This window comes from Chiloscyllium punctatum, chromosome 41 (assembly GCF_047496795.1).
Source record: "Chiloscyllium punctatum isolate Juve2018m chromosome 41, sChiPun1.3, whole genome shotgun sequence".
In the NCBI taxonomy this organism is placed as follows: Eukaryota; Metazoa; Chordata; class Chondrichthyes; order Orectolobiformes; family Hemiscylliidae; genus Chiloscyllium; species Chiloscyllium punctatum.
In genome coordinates this window covers 40738868-40756685 of record NC_092779.1, presented here as the reverse complement: position 1 = coordinate 40756685, position 17818 = coordinate 40738868, and the positions used below count along the sequence as shown (strand labels likewise).

Sequence of the window (17818 nt, the reverse complement as noted above, 5' to 3'; positions counted from 1 at the left end):
AAAGGGCAAGGAAGAGATAAAAGCAGGGTTAAGTTGTATGTATGTAAATACACAAAGTACACTAACAAAATGGGGTATTGGAAGCAAAAATTGCTCTGGGGTAATATGACATAGTAGCATTGATAGAAACATGACTCGAGTCAAAACAGGACTATATGCTTAATATTCCAGGTTACCAGGGTTTTAGTAAAAAAGGTTGGTAAAAGGGAGGAGGTCTATCTTTGTCAAAGGTAGTCTCATTGCCCTTGAAAAGATGCAGTTGCTGAATTAGAATCTATATAATTGGAGGTGAGATACAGGAATGGAGCTGTGGCCTTGCTGGGGATTTCTTATTGATCTCGGAATGGGGGGAGGAAGTAGAGGAGATAGAGGAGAGCATTTGTAGGTAGATTATGGAAAATTGCAGAACAAGTGCTGGAAAATGGACGAGATTAGTTTAGGATATCTGGTCAGCATGAACGAGTTGGACCAAAGGGCCCGTTTCTGTGCTGTACATCTCTATGACGTGATGACGCTAAGTAGAGTTGTGATAGGTGATGATTTCAATTAACCTAGTGTAGACTGGGAAAAGGATGGTGTGAGGTGCTCAAAAAGGGAGAAATTCCTGCAATATATGCAGGAGAACTTTCTGGAACAGTATATTTTCAGTCCTATCAGATTGCGCTGGATCTGGTCCTAGAAAACGAACAGGCCAAGTAGAGAACATCAGAGCAAGGGACCACTTAGGAAATAGTGATCAAAACAATATTAAGTTGAAGAACTATAAAAATCAGTCAATGATTAAGATTCAAGAAAGAAGAGGGCAGATTTTAATGGTCTAAAAGTTGAACAGAAGCACATTGATTAGAAACTCATTTTGGTGAATGAAACAGTCTATGACAAATGAGAGAATTTCAAAAGGGAGATGAATCGGGTACAAGTTAGGTAATGTCTTTGAGGAATAAATGCTGGGTTTTCAGAGCTAGAGAAACCTGGATGACTAAGGGTATTGATGAGAAAATAAAGAAGAAAAAGGAGGCTCATGATGCATACCGGGGTAACAATAGCAACAGAAATCAGGAAGAGTGTCTCAAATGTAGAAGAAAGGTTAAGGCTTCAATAAGGAAGGCTAAGAGGGAGCATGAGGAAAAGACAGCAGACAGGATGTGCTAAAATAAACAGAAAAATGTTCAAACATATCAATGTTAGTGAAAGATAGAGTAGGGCCCATAGGGAATAAATCAACGAGGAGAAAGTGAGGACTGCAGATGCTGGAGATCAGAGCTGAAAAATGTGTTGCTGGAAAAGCGCAGCAGGTCAGGCAGCATCAAAGGAGCAGGAGAATTAACGTTTCGGGCTTATGAAACGTTGATTCTCCTGCTCCTTGGATGCTGCCTGACCTGCTGTGCTTTTCCAGCAACACATTTTTCAGCCCATAGGAAACAAACAGGTAAATCTGCTCACTGAAGCAAAGGATATGACGGAGTTACGAAATGAATATTTTACTTCTGTCTTTGCCAAATCAGAAGATGATGACAATGGCCTAGTTGAAAATGAGAGCGTTGAGCAACTGAACAGTATAGTGATAGATAAAGAAGAGGTGCAAAAAAGGCTGGCAACACTTCCAGGTAGAGAAGGTGCCAGGTTCAAATGGGATTCATCGTAGATTGCTGGGAGAGTTAAGGGAGGAAATTGCATAGTTATTGACAGAAATTTTCCAGGGTTCTCTGAATACAGGAGTAGTGTGTTGGACTGGAGGATTTCAAACGATGCCCTTTTAAGAAAGTGGGTTAGGTGACCTACACAGGAGCTGACGGAAGCAGTCTAGGACCAACTGTGGAGGTGAGAGGATGCACTGATGCAAGCATTCTCCGTTCAAGTTTACCCTTCATCTATCTCGTGTTCTATTTCACAAAGACAACATTTACTGTCTCAGCAATCATTTCCCTGAACAACCTAGGGTGAAGTTCTTTCGGGTTAGGCCACTTGTCAACTTTTACTTTAATAATTTTCTCAGTAACCTTTTACTAATGATTGTAATGTTTTAAGTGCCATGCTCACCTTCACATTCTGATGTCCAATTATTCATAGGATATTATTTGAAAAAAAATGCAAAATTCTGTCCAACTCATCTGTCACTTCCTTATTTTCCATTATTATTTCCCCAGACTCTGACTAGATGACTAATGTGTACTTCACTTATTCTTTTCCTTTTTAAACACTAGCTGAAAAATTTAGTCTGAAGCTGCTCCAATTAGTTTGTCTTGTACTTCAATTTCTCCCTCATTATTAATCTTTTAGTCTTTTTTAAAGTCTTCTTTATACTCTGTCCATTTCTACTGACCTGTCACTCATCTTTGTGGAATTATGTGCTTTGTCTTTCAATCTTATGCAACTATTAATTTCCTTCCCTTGGGATATTTATTTCTCACTGGAATGATTATTGAATTTATTCTTATTCATTCATGGGATGAGGGTGTTGCTGGCTGGACAACATTTATTGTCTATCCCTAATTGCCAAGAGAGCAGTTAAGAGTCATCAGTGGGATTGGAGTCACATGCAGCCAGACAGTATTAGGATATCCTCAAAGGACATTTGTGAACTAGACAATCAACAATTGATTCATGATCATCATCAGACTCTTAATTCCAGATATATTAAAAAAATGGATTAAAATTCCACCACCCGCCATGCTGGGTTTCAAACCTGGCTCCCTGGAACATTATTGAGGTGTAGGGATTGGAACCAGGTGGATCTCATTCACTATGAGATTCTTGATTGGTCCAGGTGAACAACCCCAATCAGGGAACCCTGTCTGACAGAGATAAACAGGAGATTTTCCCCTCCAACTCTATTTTGATTTAATCCCTACCCTCCCCTTCACTGTTTGATCACACAGCATTGCCCTTTGATGTGAAGGGCACTGCTTGTCACTGGCCACTCGGGTGTTTTCCCCTTTTGAGAATTGGATCAGTGTGAGTGTACGTACGTGCAAGGACTCTCCTCCTTGAAGGGGACTGTCCCTGGACTAGCTGCCCTACATCCAGAGAGCTGAAGGAGGGAAGAAAGAAGAAAGAAGAAGGAAAGAAGGAAGAAGAAGAGTAGGCAGAAGGTGAAGGAGGTGAGAGCTTTTGAGTCTAGGGCCTACTTTTGGAGCTGCAGCCTGGGCCTCACCCAGGTCAAGGGAGTGTTGCTGCTGACCTGGGGCCCACTCCCACTGCTGGTCTCTGAGACTCCGCCCGGACCTACCTCAGCTGTTGCTGCTTGGGGCCTGCCTCACTGCTGCTGCCTAGGACTTACCTTGGGGCCCCTCCCAGGACCTCCACCCTGCTACTGTTATTAGAGGCCCACCTCCACTGCTGCTGCCTGGGACTCAATTTTGGGGCTGCCTGGGACTTGCCTTGGGGACCCTCCCCAACAGGTCTGCCCCCACTGCTGCGACCAAGGGCCTACCTGGAACTCCCCCAAGGCCTGCCTCCACCGTCACTGCCTGGGACTCTCCTTGGGTGACTCACCTTAGGCCCCTCCCCACAACCTCCACCACTGCTGCCTGGGGCACATCAACATCCAGCAGCAGAGTATGGCGAGCCTGAAGGTCGGGGGGCCTAGCCGCACCTATGCCGGGGTAGCTGCTGCCTTAGGCTCGGCTGTTCCAACCCCGGCCACAACCGCAACCCCCTTCAGGCACTTAACTAAACGCCTGGCGGTAAAGGTCTATTCCCCACCCCAATATGACCATGGAGGCCAGCAGCAAGGCCATGGCTAGTGTGGTCGGCCCACTGGCCATCGTCACTGCGGCCCAGATGTACGGGAAGGCCGTCTTTTTCCTTAGGACCTGGCCGTGGAGAAGGGGGTCACTGTGGGCGGGACACATTTGCCCATCGACCCTCTGGAGGTTACGGCCCAGAGGGTCGTGATCTCCTACGTCCTGCCCTTCATTTCAAGTGAGCTCCTTCTTCCCCACCTCAACACCTTGGGGGAGATCTGGTCAGGTGTCCAACCACTCCTGCTCGGTCTAAAGGACCCCGCCCTCCGACACATATACTCCTTCTGACGCCAGGTGCCTTCTGGACAGCGGTCGGCGTGCGGTGCCACCTGTGTCGCAAGGTGGGGCACATTAGAAAAAACTGCCCCACCCAGAAGGCTGCCCAGCCAATGCCAACGGCTGATGGTGGTGCTGCCGCACCCACTCCCCTTCCCCCGAAGTCAACACCACAGGCCCCGGCACCGGAGGCTTCCAATGCTCCAGCCTCTGGCAGGGAGGAGGGATGACCGTCCGGCCGACCAGAAGGTGCTAAAGACGCATCAGGCCGGCCCACGGGGAGACCACCCTATCCCCTTCCCCGACACCTCGCCCACGACCTGCCCCGCCCCAGCACAACAATGCCCCTGCGGCCGTGCCAGCGTCGCCCCGGCGCAGGAACCCTGACCCCCAGACCCCCAAACCCGTACCTGATCCTGGTCCCACTGACCCCACATCCCGCCCGCCCGATAGAGAAACCCCTGGGGCTTCAACGCCTGCCCCTGGCGCTGCAACACCTGGCCCGGGGGCCCCCCAAGCTCCGCCCTGCCACACCCTGGCACAAACCTGTGGGGGGGAGAACTACCGCTGCCCTACCTCCTGCAGCATCCGTGACTCTGGGCCCCTGCCCTGCCCGCCGTCACCTCATAAACCAGGAGTGGGTCAGGAAGTGACACGGCTGACTGTCCCCACCCTGGCCACGCCTCCTGTCTTCCCCCAGCCAATCGTATTCCGGGAAAGGCTGGGGGGGGGGGGGGGAGACCTCTGGCTCCATGACCACCAAGGCGGGCAGGGAGGGGAAGGCCCATAAATTCCCCCCTGTCTCTCTAGGGAAGTGGTGTCGGCCCTTGGACAGGAGAGACACTCCAGCAGCACTGCTCCTCTCTAGGGGACAAGCCAATGGCACCTCTTGACTGTCCTGCACCGCGGCCTGACCTACCCAAAACCCCCAGGGGCTACAGTAGGGCCTCCTGCTGCCTCAACTCCTCCGGCCCCTGGGGAGGACTTTAATAACCACACGGGCCGTGGTGCGAGCGATGACGGAGGACACTCTGCTGGGTCGTCGAGCGGAGGAGGGGAGGAAGGTGTTATCCTCGCTCCTCCCTCTAAGACTATTTTCCTGAGGGCCTTGGCCCTGGGGAAGGACCTTTTCTTCCCTGAGGAGCTGGGCGTCCCGGTGTCGGGAGGGGAGCGGGGCCCCAAGCCTCTGCCGCCTGACGACCCGAACCCGGGTGTTCCAGGAAGGGTGCGCCGAGGAAGGTACTGCTGGTGACCCTGGGGGTAGGGTCGCCGGGGGTTTGAGACCATTTGGTGGTGCCAGACCAGCCCCCATCCTCTCGGTGGGGGAGGAGTCAGTGACCGAGGGCGACCTCCCGGAGGAGGGTTCGGGATCGGTGGCGGACACCGGGGACGACGCGGACTCTGTCTGCAGAGACAGTTTTGAGTCCCAAGTGCCCCCCACTGATCTCCCCCTCATCCCCCTCGAGGAACTCCGGGAATTTGTCGAGGAAACTCTGAGTCGCCAGGATAGAGCCCAACTGGCACTCGACCGCTGGAGCTCCTTTGAAAGAGTTTACTGGTCGGCCCACGCTGCTCGCCAGGCGCCTGGGCTCGACGTGAATGAGCGAAAGCGAGTCAGGAACTTCCTGGGGGCACTCCTGGTGAGGGCGAGGGACTCCTGTGCCCCTCCCTCGTCCTCCCAGTAATTGTATTTGTTTTTAACTGTACTGGTGGTGGTTGCACAATGCTTCCGACATGGAGACAACTATAGCCAGCCTCAACATCAACGGCAGCAGGGAGTCACAGCGCAGATTCCAGACCCCCTCGGTCCTTCGGGACGGGAGGTATGCGGTGTGCTTCCTGCAAGAAACCCACACGACCCCGGGGGACGAAGCCACCTGGCTCCTGGAGTGGCGAGGGGGGGGGTCTACATGAGTCACCTCACCCGCAGATCTGGCGGGGTGGCTATCCTGTTGGCCCTGCGTTTTCAGCCGGAGATCTTGGGGGTCAGGGAGCCAGTGCCAGGCTGTTTGCTTCACCTGGCGGTTCAGCTGGGGGGTGCGGTGCTTCACTTGGTGAACGTCTAAGCTCCCCTGGCCGGGCCGAGGCAAGCGAGCTTCTTCGGAGAAGTGTCCGCTCATCTCGCTTCCATCGACGAGAACAAGTGCGTCGTTCTCGGGGGGAGATTTTAACTGCGTCCTCGAGGGCAGGGACCATGGCGGTGCCCGCACTGGCTGTGCGTCGGGGAGGAGGTTGGGGGACTTGGTCAAGTCCTTTGACCTGGTGGAATCTCCATCCCGACTCCATCGCCTTCGCCTTCGTGAGGCCTGGGGTCGGAGTGTCCAGAATCGACTGCCTGTACGTTTCGCGGGCGTACGCCTCCTGTTTTCCGAAGGCCTCCACGCGGCAGGTGTCGTGCACGGACCATCACCTGGTGTGGACGGAACTCCTTCTGTTCGGCGCCAGGCTCGGCTCCGCGTACTGGCACTTTAACAACCTGCTGCTGGAGAACGAGCGGTTCCGGGACTCGTTTCGTCGTTTCTGGGCCGGCTGGAGAAGGAAACTGGGAAGCTTCCCCTCCCTGAGGCTATGGTGGGACGTGGGCAAGGCTCACGTCTGCGTCTTCTGTCAGGAGTACGCGAGGGGGTTGACGAAGAGGCGGAAATCCAGGATCGGGGAGTGGGAGAGGGAGATACTCGACCTGTAGTCACGCCTCGGTCAGTGGGGCGTACGAAGAGAAGAAGGCCGTGCTCCGGGACCTGCAGCTCGTCGGGGCTCGGGGCGCGTATGTGAGGTCGCGGATCCAGCTCCTCCAGGACCTGGACCGCGGCTCCCCCTTCTTCTACTCGCTGGAAAAAAGGCGTGGCACCCGTCAGCAGCTCCTTGTGCTGCTGGCCGATGACAGTTCCCTCGTCTCGGATCTGGAGGGCATCAGGGCCCACGTCCGAAACTATTACACGGCTCTGTTCTCTCCGGATCCGTCCAGCGAGGACGCTCGCAGAGTTCTGTGGGAGGACCTGCCGCAGCTCAGCCCGGACGACGCCGGAAGGCTCGATGCTCCCGTCACTTTAGAGGAGCTGATCGGCGCCCTCGACCGGCTCTTGAGGGGCAAAACCCCGGGGCTGGACGGGCTGACTGTGGAGTTCTTCAGGGCGTTCTGGGATGTCCTGGGGAGCGACTACGCACAGGTCCTGGGGGAGTGTCTAAATGCCGGGGAGCTGCCCCTTTCTTGGCGCAGCGCGGTCATCGTCCTGCTGCCAAAGAAGGGGGACCTTCGTTCCTTAAAGAACTGGCGTCCGGGGGCCCTCCTCAGCACGGACTACAAAATCTTCGCCAGGGTGTTGTCTTCTCGCCTGGCTTCCGTGCTGGCCCACATGATTCACCCGGACCAGTCCTACACGGTCCCGGGCCGGAGGATACACGACAACGTCCACCTGGTCCGGGACCTGATCCATTTCTGTCGACGGGCTGGTCTGCCGAGCGCCTTCCTGTCTCTCGACCAGGAGAAGGTGTTCGACAGGATCGATCACGAGTACCTGCTCGGGACTCTGCGGGCACTTGGGTTCGGGACGCGGTTCGTCACCTGGATCCGACTTTTGTATGCCGCTGCGGAGTGTCTGGTTAAAGTTAACGGGTCCCTGATGGCGCCCCTTCGCTTCGGGAGAGGAGTGCGTCAAGGCTGCCCCCTGTCCGGCCAGCTGTATTCCCTGTGCGTGGAGCCTTTCCTGCGCCTCTTGCGGAGGAGGTTGTTGGGGCTGGTTCTGCGCGGCGCGGGCACGGGGGTGGTCCTCTCGGCCTACGCCGACGACGTGCTCCTCACTTTCACCGACCCGGCTGACCTGGGGAGGATGCGCGGGTGCCAGGCCGTGTACTCGGCAGCATCAGGATCAACTAGGCCAAATGTTCCGGACTACTGGTCAGTCCGTGGTGGGTGGGCTCTCTGCTGGAGGAGTTATGGGGGTTCAGCTGGAGTACCACCCATCTCCTCTACCTGGGGGTCTACCTCAGCCTGGCTGAGGAATCCTGGCCGGCCAACTAGCAGGAGCTGGAGGCCAAAGTCTCGGCTCGCCTAGGCCGCTGGACAGGACTGCTCCGAGTGCTATCTTACAGGAGTCGAGTGCTGGTCATAAACCAGCTGGTGGCCGCCATGCTGTGGTACCGGCTGGTCACTTTGGTCCCTCCTCCTGGCTTTATCTCTGACATCCAGAGAACGTTGGTTGACTTCTTCTGGGACAAAAAGATGCACTGGGTCGCTGCGCAGGTTCTGAGTCTCCCTATCGAGGAGGGCGGTCAGTCGCTGGTGTGCGTCCGCACCCAGGTCGCGACGTTCCGCCTTCAGACCTTGCGGCGATACCTTTACGTCGAGCCTCCTCCTAGGTGGTGCGCCCTGGCGACGTATTTTTTCCGCCAGGTGCGTAACCTCAACTACGACACGCAGCTCCTGTTCGTCGACCGTGACGGTTTGGAGGTCGCCCTCAAGACGCTGCCTGTCTTTTACCAGGACCTGATCACTGTCTGGGACATGGTCGAATCGCGTCGCGCTTACCCTCCGGCTGGAGTAGCGGCTGTCGTCAGGGAGCTGTTGCTCAGGAATCCGCACCTCCGTACTCGCGGGTTCGAGTGGCTGTCGGAGGGGAGGGCCGTGGCGGCGAGGGTGACCAGGGTCGGGGACGTGCTGGGTGCCGGGGGCCTGGGCTGGACGCTGCCGCAGGACATAGCTAGCAGGGCAGCGGTAGACGTCCGGTACGTGGCCACCGCCATCCGACGCCTTAAAACGGCGGTGCTCGGACCCGACGTAGTGCACCAGTTGGAGGACGCTCAGGTGTGCGGTGGGATCCCGTCCGCGCTCACCCCGGCCCGGACGGAATTTCACATTGGCCCCAAGGTCCTGTACTTCCCGCGAGAGCCTGTGCCCCACAACCTGAGCCGCCTCCGGAATTTTAATTTTGTTCCCTTCCAGGGAGGGCCCTGTATCGACTGCTGCTGCACACCGTCCACCTCTTCTCCCTCATCCACCGGCCAGACACGCCTTGGCGTGCCCATTTTCCACCGGGCGGTGGGGATCCCGAGTGGAGGGCTCTCTACACAGGAGTCCTCCCCCTTTCTCTCGGGGATCTGGGGTGGAGGGCGCTGCACGCAGCAGTCCCCTGCAACCGCAGATTGTGGTGGTTCACGGACTCCCAGCCCAACTGCTTGTTCTGTGGCGCTGTGGAGTCCGTGGACCATGTATATATTGGGGGTGGGCGTTTGCACTCCCTTTTTGATTTTCTTAAAAACCTCCTCCTCTGTTTCTGGCTGCACTTCAGTCCCACCCTCCTGATCTTCGGGCACCCGGTCCGGAGGAGGGAGGGCAGGTCCTGGTGGTGGAAATTGAATAAAGATTCATACACCTTGTGTGTCTCTCACTGTGGCTCACGCCTACACACACACACACCATGGGTGCTGGGGAAAACATAAGCACTACTGCAGTTAGGTGGTAGTGTGGGGGTTTCAAGGAAAAAAAATAAAAAATACAGGAGATTTCCTTTCTTCCTGGTGGTGGAAATTTGAATAAAGATTTGTGCACCTTGTGTCTTTCACCGTGTCGCACACCTGCGCACGCACAACATGGGTGCTGAGGGGAAAAAAAAGGAAAAGAAACTAAAAAAAACATGAGATTCAGAGCCTTCTCAGTTTAGCGGACTGACTCTCTACTGGCTGGTGTGTATGTTAGTATGTTACTGTTGGTTTCTGCTTCTCTTTTTTTGGGAGGGGAAAACCTGATTCCTGAACTGGCTGAATTATTTAACCAGTTTGTTAACTGACATTCCTTTTTCTTTTTTTTCTTCTTTTTTTTATAACCCCACACTACCGCCTAACTGCGGTAGTGCTTATTTTTTCCCAGCACCCATGGTGTGTGTGTGTGCAGGTGTGAGACACAGTGAGAGATACAAAGTGCATGAATCTTTATTCAATTGCCACCACCAGGAAGATATGAAAAACACCCAAGTGGCCAGTAACAACGGACATTCCTTTTTTTTTCTTTTTTTTATAATTCCCTGTTTTTTTTTCCTTATCCCCACACTACCGCCTAACTGCGGTAGTGCTTATTTTTTCCCAGCACCCATGGTGTGTGTGTGTGTGTGTAGGTGTGAGACACAGTGAAAGACACAAAGTGCACGAATCTTTATTCAATTTCCACCACCAGGAAGATAGGAAAAACACCCAAGTGGCCAGTAACAACGGACATTCCTTTTTTTTTGGGACAGCTAGTCCAGGGACAGTCCCCTTCAAGGAGGAGAGCCCTTGCATGTGTGCGCGCGTACACACACACACACCTCAAAAGGGAAGACACCCAAGTGGCCAGTGACAAGCACTGCCCTTCACATCAAAGGGCAATGTTGCACAATCTCTGCTCCACTCCGTGTCTCTCTCCCTGAATAGCTCAAGGGTGTTGGTCCAATCGTCTGTTTCTGGTCATCCAAGGCCTTCTTGATTGGCCCGGATTAACAACTTTAATCAAGGATCTCGCAGTCAATGAGGTCCACCTGGTCCTAAGGATTAAACAGCAACCTACAAATTCATTGTGAGGGACTGAGCTCCCTCCCCCTCTCCCTCACCTTTGGTGGTCTGCATCACCCTTAACAAGATTTATTTTTTTTTCTTTTTATAAAATCCCTATTTATATATTTTTTTCTTTTCTTTTTTTTCTTTATTTTTTTTTTGAACCCCCACACTACCGCCTAAGTGCGGTAGTGCTTATTTTTTCCCCAGCACCCATGGTGTGTGTGTGTGTAGATGTGAGACACAGTGAAAGACACAAAGTGCACCAATCTTTATTCAATTGCCACCACCAGGAAGATAGGAAAAACACCCAAGTGGCCAGTAACAACGGACATTCCTTTTAGTGAGGACTGATTGTTAAACTCCTGATGCACACAATGTGTTTCAGGTGTAACTCAGTTCTCATTAGGGGATTGCTGTTTCACTGGCTGGTTACAGCCTGTGTTACTCTTTTTGAGAAAAGGATAATGTTAATTTTATGGTAGGGCTTAGCCCTTGGACTCTAGTTTTCTTTGTTTTTTGTATGTGTCTTCACTTTTTGTTGGTGTTTGGACTGAGCCCTTGTGGAAGACATACATTTTACCAGAGGAGCTGTTCCTGTGGGGAGGCCTAGCCCTGGGACTGGGCCTCTGAAGATTGAACACCTGTGTGTGTGCTGGGAGGTGAGCACTTGCTGTATCCTGGAGTTTGGGTGAAGACCTTTCCTTCAGGAGTGGACCAAACCCCTGTGAGTTAATTGCACCTATACTATGTTCCTGTGAGTGGGCCTGGTTTTCTAAGGCTGGCCCAGGACTCCATGGAGACTGAACAACTGTGTGCTGAGGTCCAGGCAGCGGGCCGTGGAGGGGGTCGTTAGGGCCGACTGCCTGCCCCTCTTCCGGAGTTACGTTAGAGCCCGGGTGTCCTTGGAGAAGGAGCACGCGGTGTCCACCAACACCCTGGAGTTGTTCAGGGAGAGGTGGGCGCCGCAGGGAGTGGAGTGTATTATTTCCCCGTCCAACTCTATTTTGATTTAGTCCCTACCCTCCCCTTCACTGTTTTGCTCACACAGCATTGCCCTGTGGTTTGAAGGGCAGTGCTTGTCACTGACCACTTGGGTGTTTTTCCTATCTTCCTGGTGGTGGAAATTGAATAAAGATTTTGTGCACTTTGTGTCTTTCACTGTGTCTCACACCTGCACACACACACCATGGGTGCTGGGGAAAAAATAAGCACTACCGCACTTAGAAAGAAAAAAAAACAACTGTGTGCTGTGGGGTGTGCATTTGCTGCCTTCAGGAGTGGACTCTGCCCTTGGTTGCGGACTCTGCCCTTGGTTGCGGACTCTGCAGTTTGGAGTGGACTCTATTTCTGACAATGCACATCGTATACTGGAGTGGACTCTTCCTGGAAATGGATTCTATATCTTGAAGACTGTATAGATTTGGACTGTGTACCAGAAAGGACTGTTTTTTTTTGGTAACAAACTGTATTGTGGTGTTTCCTGGGTCTGTCACCTGCACTGTCTTGTGTGTCCCTGGGTCTGGTAGGCCTTACCATGAGCTGGGAGGCTCATGGGTCATCCTGAAAGCTGTCACCCCGAGAGCCGGAGGGTGGGTAGGCCATCCTGTGAACCTGAAGGTTGGTAGGCTGTCCCGAAAGCTGGAGGGTGGGTAGGCCACCCTGATGCCAGTCGCCCCGAGAGCCAGATGGTGTGTAGGCCGTTCTGAGTGCTGTCGTCCCGAGAAGGGGTAATCGGGACAGGCTGTCCTAGAGGTGGTCAAAAGGTGTCAGAGCAGCCGAGAGCCAGAAGGTGCATAGGGGTGGGCTGAGATCCAAAGGCTTGTGGGCCACCCTGCACACTGTCGTCCCAGGGAAGGGGACGGGCTGTCCTAGAGGTGGCCGGAAGGTGTGCCGGGATAGCCCACTGGCTGGAGGCGCATCGGGGTGGGTGAGAGCCCCATGGTACGTAGGGCCAGACCGAGAGCCAGAGGTGGGTAGCCATCCTCAGCACTGTCACCCCGGGCAGTTACCGGGGTGGGCTGCCCTAGAGGTGGTCGAAAGGTGCTGAGGGTGGTTAGTGAAGCCGGAAGGTGGGTAGGCCGTCCTGACCGCTGTTACCCCGGGTGGGTACTGGGGCAGGCTGACCTAGAGGTGGTCGAAAGGTGTGTCAGAGCGGACCAAGAACTGGAAGGGGCATGGGATGGACCGAGAGCCAGAAGGTGTGTAGGGGCGGGCTGCCTTAGAGTGGTTGGAAGGTGAGAGGGACAGGGGCTTGCTGTGTCTGTATTGTATGCACTTTTTTTTTAATGTAACGGATTGCCTTATTTATAAAGGTAATTGTTGCTGTCTTTTTATATTTGAAACTGGGATTTGTGGTTTGTCCTCAATTCCCGATAAACTGGTTGAACGGTAGGGTTTGGGGCCTGGCTTTGCTGCTCCTCTCCCTTGTGAAATTGCTGTTGTAAACAGCTGTAAATGTTAACTGTTTTTTGTAAATTGTTTTGTAATTTGTTTAATAAAATATTAAAAACAGGGAAAAAACATTCCTTTCTTCCTGGTTGGTGAAATTTGAATAAAGATTCGTGCACCTTGTGTCTCACACCTGCACACACACACCATGGGTGCTGGGGAAAAAAATAAACAGGAGATTGAGTCTTCTCAGTTTAGGGGACTGATTCTGTACTGGCTGGTGTTACAGTATGTTACTGTTGGTTTTTGCTTTCCTTTTTTTTGGGAGGGGGGAAGCCTGATTCCTGAACTGGCTGAATTATTTAGCCAGTTTGTTAATGGACATTCCTTTTAGTGAGGACTGATTGTTATACTCCTGATGCACACAGTGTGTTTCAGGTGTAACTCAGTTCTCATTAGGGGATTGCTGTTTCACTGGCTGGTTACAGCCTGTGTTACTCTTTTTGAGAAAAGGGTAATGTTAATTTTATGGTAGGGCTTAGCCCTTGGACTCTAGTTTCCTTTGTGTTTTTTTTGTATGTGTCTTCACTTTTTTTTATTGGTGTTTGGACTGAGCCCTTGTGGAAGATGTACATTTTACCAGAGAGGAGCTGTTCTTGTGGGGAGGCCTAGCCCTGGGACTGGGTCTCTGAAGATTGAACACCTGTATGTGTATGTGCTGGGAGGTGAGCACTTGCTGTATCCTGGAGTTGAAGACTCTAGTTGGACTGTGTACCAGAAAGGACTCTGTTTTTTGGTAATTAACTGTATTGTTGTTTGTTGGGTCTATCACTTGCACTGTCTTGTGTGTCCCTGGGTCTGACAGGTCTTACTGTGAGCTGGGAGGCGCATTGGTCGGCCTGAAAGCTGTCACCCCGAGAGCCGGAGGGTGGGTAGGCCATCCTGTGAACCTGAAGGTTGGTCGGCTGTCCCGAGAGCCAGATGGTAGGCTGTTCTGAGCGTTGTCGTCCCAAGAAGGGGTAATCGGGACGGGCTGTCCTAGATGTGGTCGAAAGGTGTGTCAGAGCAGCCGAGAGCCATAAGGCGCGTAGGGGCAGGCTGAGATCCGGAAGGCTTGTGGGCTACCCTGCATGCTGTCGTCCCAGGGAAGGGGACAGGCTGTCCTAGAGATGGCTGGAAGGTGTGTTTGGGTAGCCCACTGGCCGGATGGCCTATCGGGGTGGGTGAGAGCCCAATGGAATGTAGGGCCAGGAGGCAGGTAGCCGTCCTCAGTGCTGTCACCCTGGGCAGGTAGCGGGGTGGGCTGGCCTAGAGGTGGTCGAAAGGTGTGTCAGGGCGGACAGGGAACTGGAAGGAGCATGGGGTGGACCGAGAGCTGGAAGGTGTGTAGGGGTGGGCTGCCTTAGAGTGGTCGGAAGGTGGGAGGGACAGGGGCTTGCTGGGTCTGTATTATATGCACTTTTTTTTTTCTCTGTAACTGGATTGGCTTTTTATGTACAAATGTCTTTTATATGTGGAACTGGGATTTGAGGTTTGTCCTCATCTCCCTGTAAACTGGTTGAACGGTAGGGGTTTGGGACCTGGCTTTATTGCTCCTCTCCCTTGTAAAATTGCTGTTGTATACTGCTGTAAATATTCACTGTTTTTTGTAAACTGTTTTGTAATTGTTTAAATTTTTTATTTAATTGAATGGATTTGTGCACGACACGGCCTTTGGCCCTCAATGTCACACCAAAGGGCCTGTAGTATGCAGACACAGGGAGTACGTGCAAACTCCACACACAGTTGCCTGAGGCTGGAATTGAACCCAGGTCCCTGTGAGGCCATAGTGCTAACCATTGTGCCACAACTAGAATCTCCTCACTTCAGGTACTGACTCCAACTTAGCTGGCCATAACCAGTGTTCTGAGCACAAGTAAATAAAGGGTAACTAGGTGATGGGATACCAGCCTCTGTGCAGTTATTTCAGTGGCAATTGGAGAAAACAGTACGTGCCTGAAAAAGGTTTGCAATGTTGTCTTTCAGGCGGTGTAAGCATTTCTGGCATCGTGCCTTTATTGGGGAAGCTTGACATTTTTGATTCTGCTATCAAAGACTGTACCCAGAATATGAAAAGAATGTGATTGTTTTTCATCTACCCCAATGTCATTTGCCCGAAAAAAACAAAGACTAATCTATCTGGCTACTTGAAGATCTGCAGTATTTTTGGTGATAAGGGGCTTAACTTTCCCAGAGGCACTAAACACTAACCTTCAAAAAGTTGATGGTTTTGGTTAAGGAATATTAGACCCAAACCACCTCTTAGTCTGAGATGCTGTCAGTTTTATTCAGCTGTTAGAGAACTGGGAGATCTCCAATTTGGGATTTTTGGTGAGGTTAAGATGACTGACAGAGGCATGTGATTCAGGGTTAACCATGAATGAGATAATGAGAGACTATTTGTTTGGAGGGATTAATGATGTAACCATGCAGAAGCCCAGCTGACTTCCAAATGACATCTGGCTTTGTCTTAGAAAATGGAGCATGGAGACTACAGGGCATCCCAATGAAGGTGGATCCCCTCACATATCCACCTGAGGTTAGGGAACATCACTTTAGTGTAAGCACTCTCAGAGGCTCACACAGGGCATATCCTGAGCAGAGGGGCCCTAGGACAGCCCACAGCAGAATCTCACAAGAAAGATGAGCCTCAGCCAAGCGGCTAAAATGCTCTTTAGGATCTGGGCCAGCAAGCCATTGCAGTTGCTGCCGGTATGTGGACAGGAGACACAAAGGGGTCCGACAAGGCCTGGCGTGAGTAAGAAAACTCATTGGTTGATACCGAGGTCATTGCACACCCTGGAAAGTCCCCCTACATGTGGGTTGGAACAATTACAATGCTTAGCAACATCCAAATTGGAACCAATTCAAATTAATGTATGGGTTAAGTAGTCATCCAGTTCCCATGGAGGCTGTAGCTTTGGTTGCTTAACCTGTCTTTAACAAGATTTGCTCTGGACTCCAACCTCTGTTTTTGCAAGACCTCAGCCAGACGGAGAACATACACTGGGGACCCATTACAGATTAAGGGTACGACTTTGGTTCAAGTGTCCTGTGAGAAGCAGTTAATGCAGTTACCACTGTAGTAAGAGACTCAAGCCTATTGGTATGGAATTGGGGATGAGAAAGATTCATTTTGATTGGCTTAACATTTTCTGATTTGAAATATCTGCCTCAGTAAAGTTGTAGTGAAATATTTCACAAAGCTGGACATGAGCCATGACCTAGATGGGGAATTGTGACGAGATGGGGAGTCCCAGAAATATATGACAATTAGCACTGTTAAGGATTTATCCTAATATAAGACTACCATTTGGGACATCATCAGTCTGTGCTATTTTCCAGAGGACATTGGAAAACATTTTACAAGGGCTACCCCAGGTTGCCATTTATCTGGATGATAACAGGGAAGACCAATAAAGAGCATTTGGAGAATTTAGACATAGAGCTTAAACATTCCACCCAGGTGGGCGTATGCCTTAAAAGGGAAAAAATTGCTCCATGTGCCCCAAGTGAACTATTTGGATTACAGGGTTGACAAAGCCAGGTTACAGCCATTGGAAGATAAAGTGGGGATGATCAAAAGTACCCTGGCTCCCACATCTGTACTGGAGCTTAGATCTTTCCTTGGATTGGTGAATTATTACTGAGAAATTTACACATAATCCGACCTTCATTTTGTCACCCTTACTCCTGCTATTGAAAAGTTTCAGCCTTAGAAATGGTCGTGTAGCGTAGAAGTAGCCTTTAGGGAAGTGAAAAAGCAGCTGTGTCATCTCAGGTGTTGGCCCACTATGATCCGAAGCAAGACGTGGTGCTGACATACGGTATTGGGGTAGTGTTGGCTCACTGTTGGTCCAACAGAGAGGAAGACCCAATAATGTTTGCTTCCCAGTCTTTGGCTGATGATTGCAAATATGCCTAGATTGAAAAGGAAGGTTTGGCGGACATCTTTGGTTTCAGAAAATTGTACCAATACCTTTATGGATATGTGTTTATGATATTAATGGGCATTAAACCCATGCTAGGGCTTCTTAAAGAAGATATGGCTGTGATGCCCTTACCTTCTGGTTGAATTCAGCGGTAGTCCTTGTTGTCAGTGCAAATAAGTACAAGTGGGAACAGCATCCAGGAGACTAACTAACTAATGCAGATGCCTCGAGCTGCCTCCCACTGGCAGATACTCCACCAGTGATGCCTCCCCTGGAAAAGTCCATTCTGGTTTTAAACTTTCTGGACACCCTTCCAGTCACCGCTGATAATATCTGAATGTGGCCACAAAAGGATCCCATCCCAGCAAAATTAAAACAGCTGGTCGTAATGGGGGGAAACAGGCCATCATAATTAAGATTGAAACCTGCACCCAGTGAGGCCAGATCACCCGTACAGGATGACACGTTACTGTGGGGAGCAAGAATGATTGTCCCAAGTAAAGATTGCTGCCAGATACTGATTGAACTTCACCATGGTCATCCAGGGGTTTCCAAAATGAAGATGTTGGCAAGAACATTAGGAGGGGATGTAGCTCAGTGGTAGAGTGCATGCTTTACATGTATGAGGTCCCGGGTTCAATCCCCGGCATCTCCACTGATTTATGGGTGGCACGGTGGCACAGTGCTGCCTCACAGCGCCAGAGACCTGCGTTCAATTGCCACCTCAGGAAACAGTCTGTGTGGAGTTTGCACATTCTCCCTGTGTCTGCGTGGGTTTCCTCCGGGTGCTCTGGTTTTCTCCCACAGTCCAAAAATGTGCAGGTCAGGTGAATTGGCCATGCTAAATTGCCCATAGTGTTAGATGAAGAGGATTAATGTAGGTGAATGGGTCTGGGTAGGTTGCTCTTCAGA

The 17818-nt window shown here is 51.6% G+C and overlaps 1 non-coding gene across 1 annotated transcript; it reads left to right on the top strand.

Annotated features, from left to right (window-relative positions):
- Nucleotides 1-17489: 17489 nt before the first annotated feature.
- trnav-uac (transfer RNA valine (anticodon UAC)) lies at nt 17490-17561 on the top strand. Its single transcript has one exon. It is a non-coding gene; the product is annotated as a tRNA-Val (tRNA).
- Nucleotides 17562-17818: the final 257 nt, after the last annotated feature.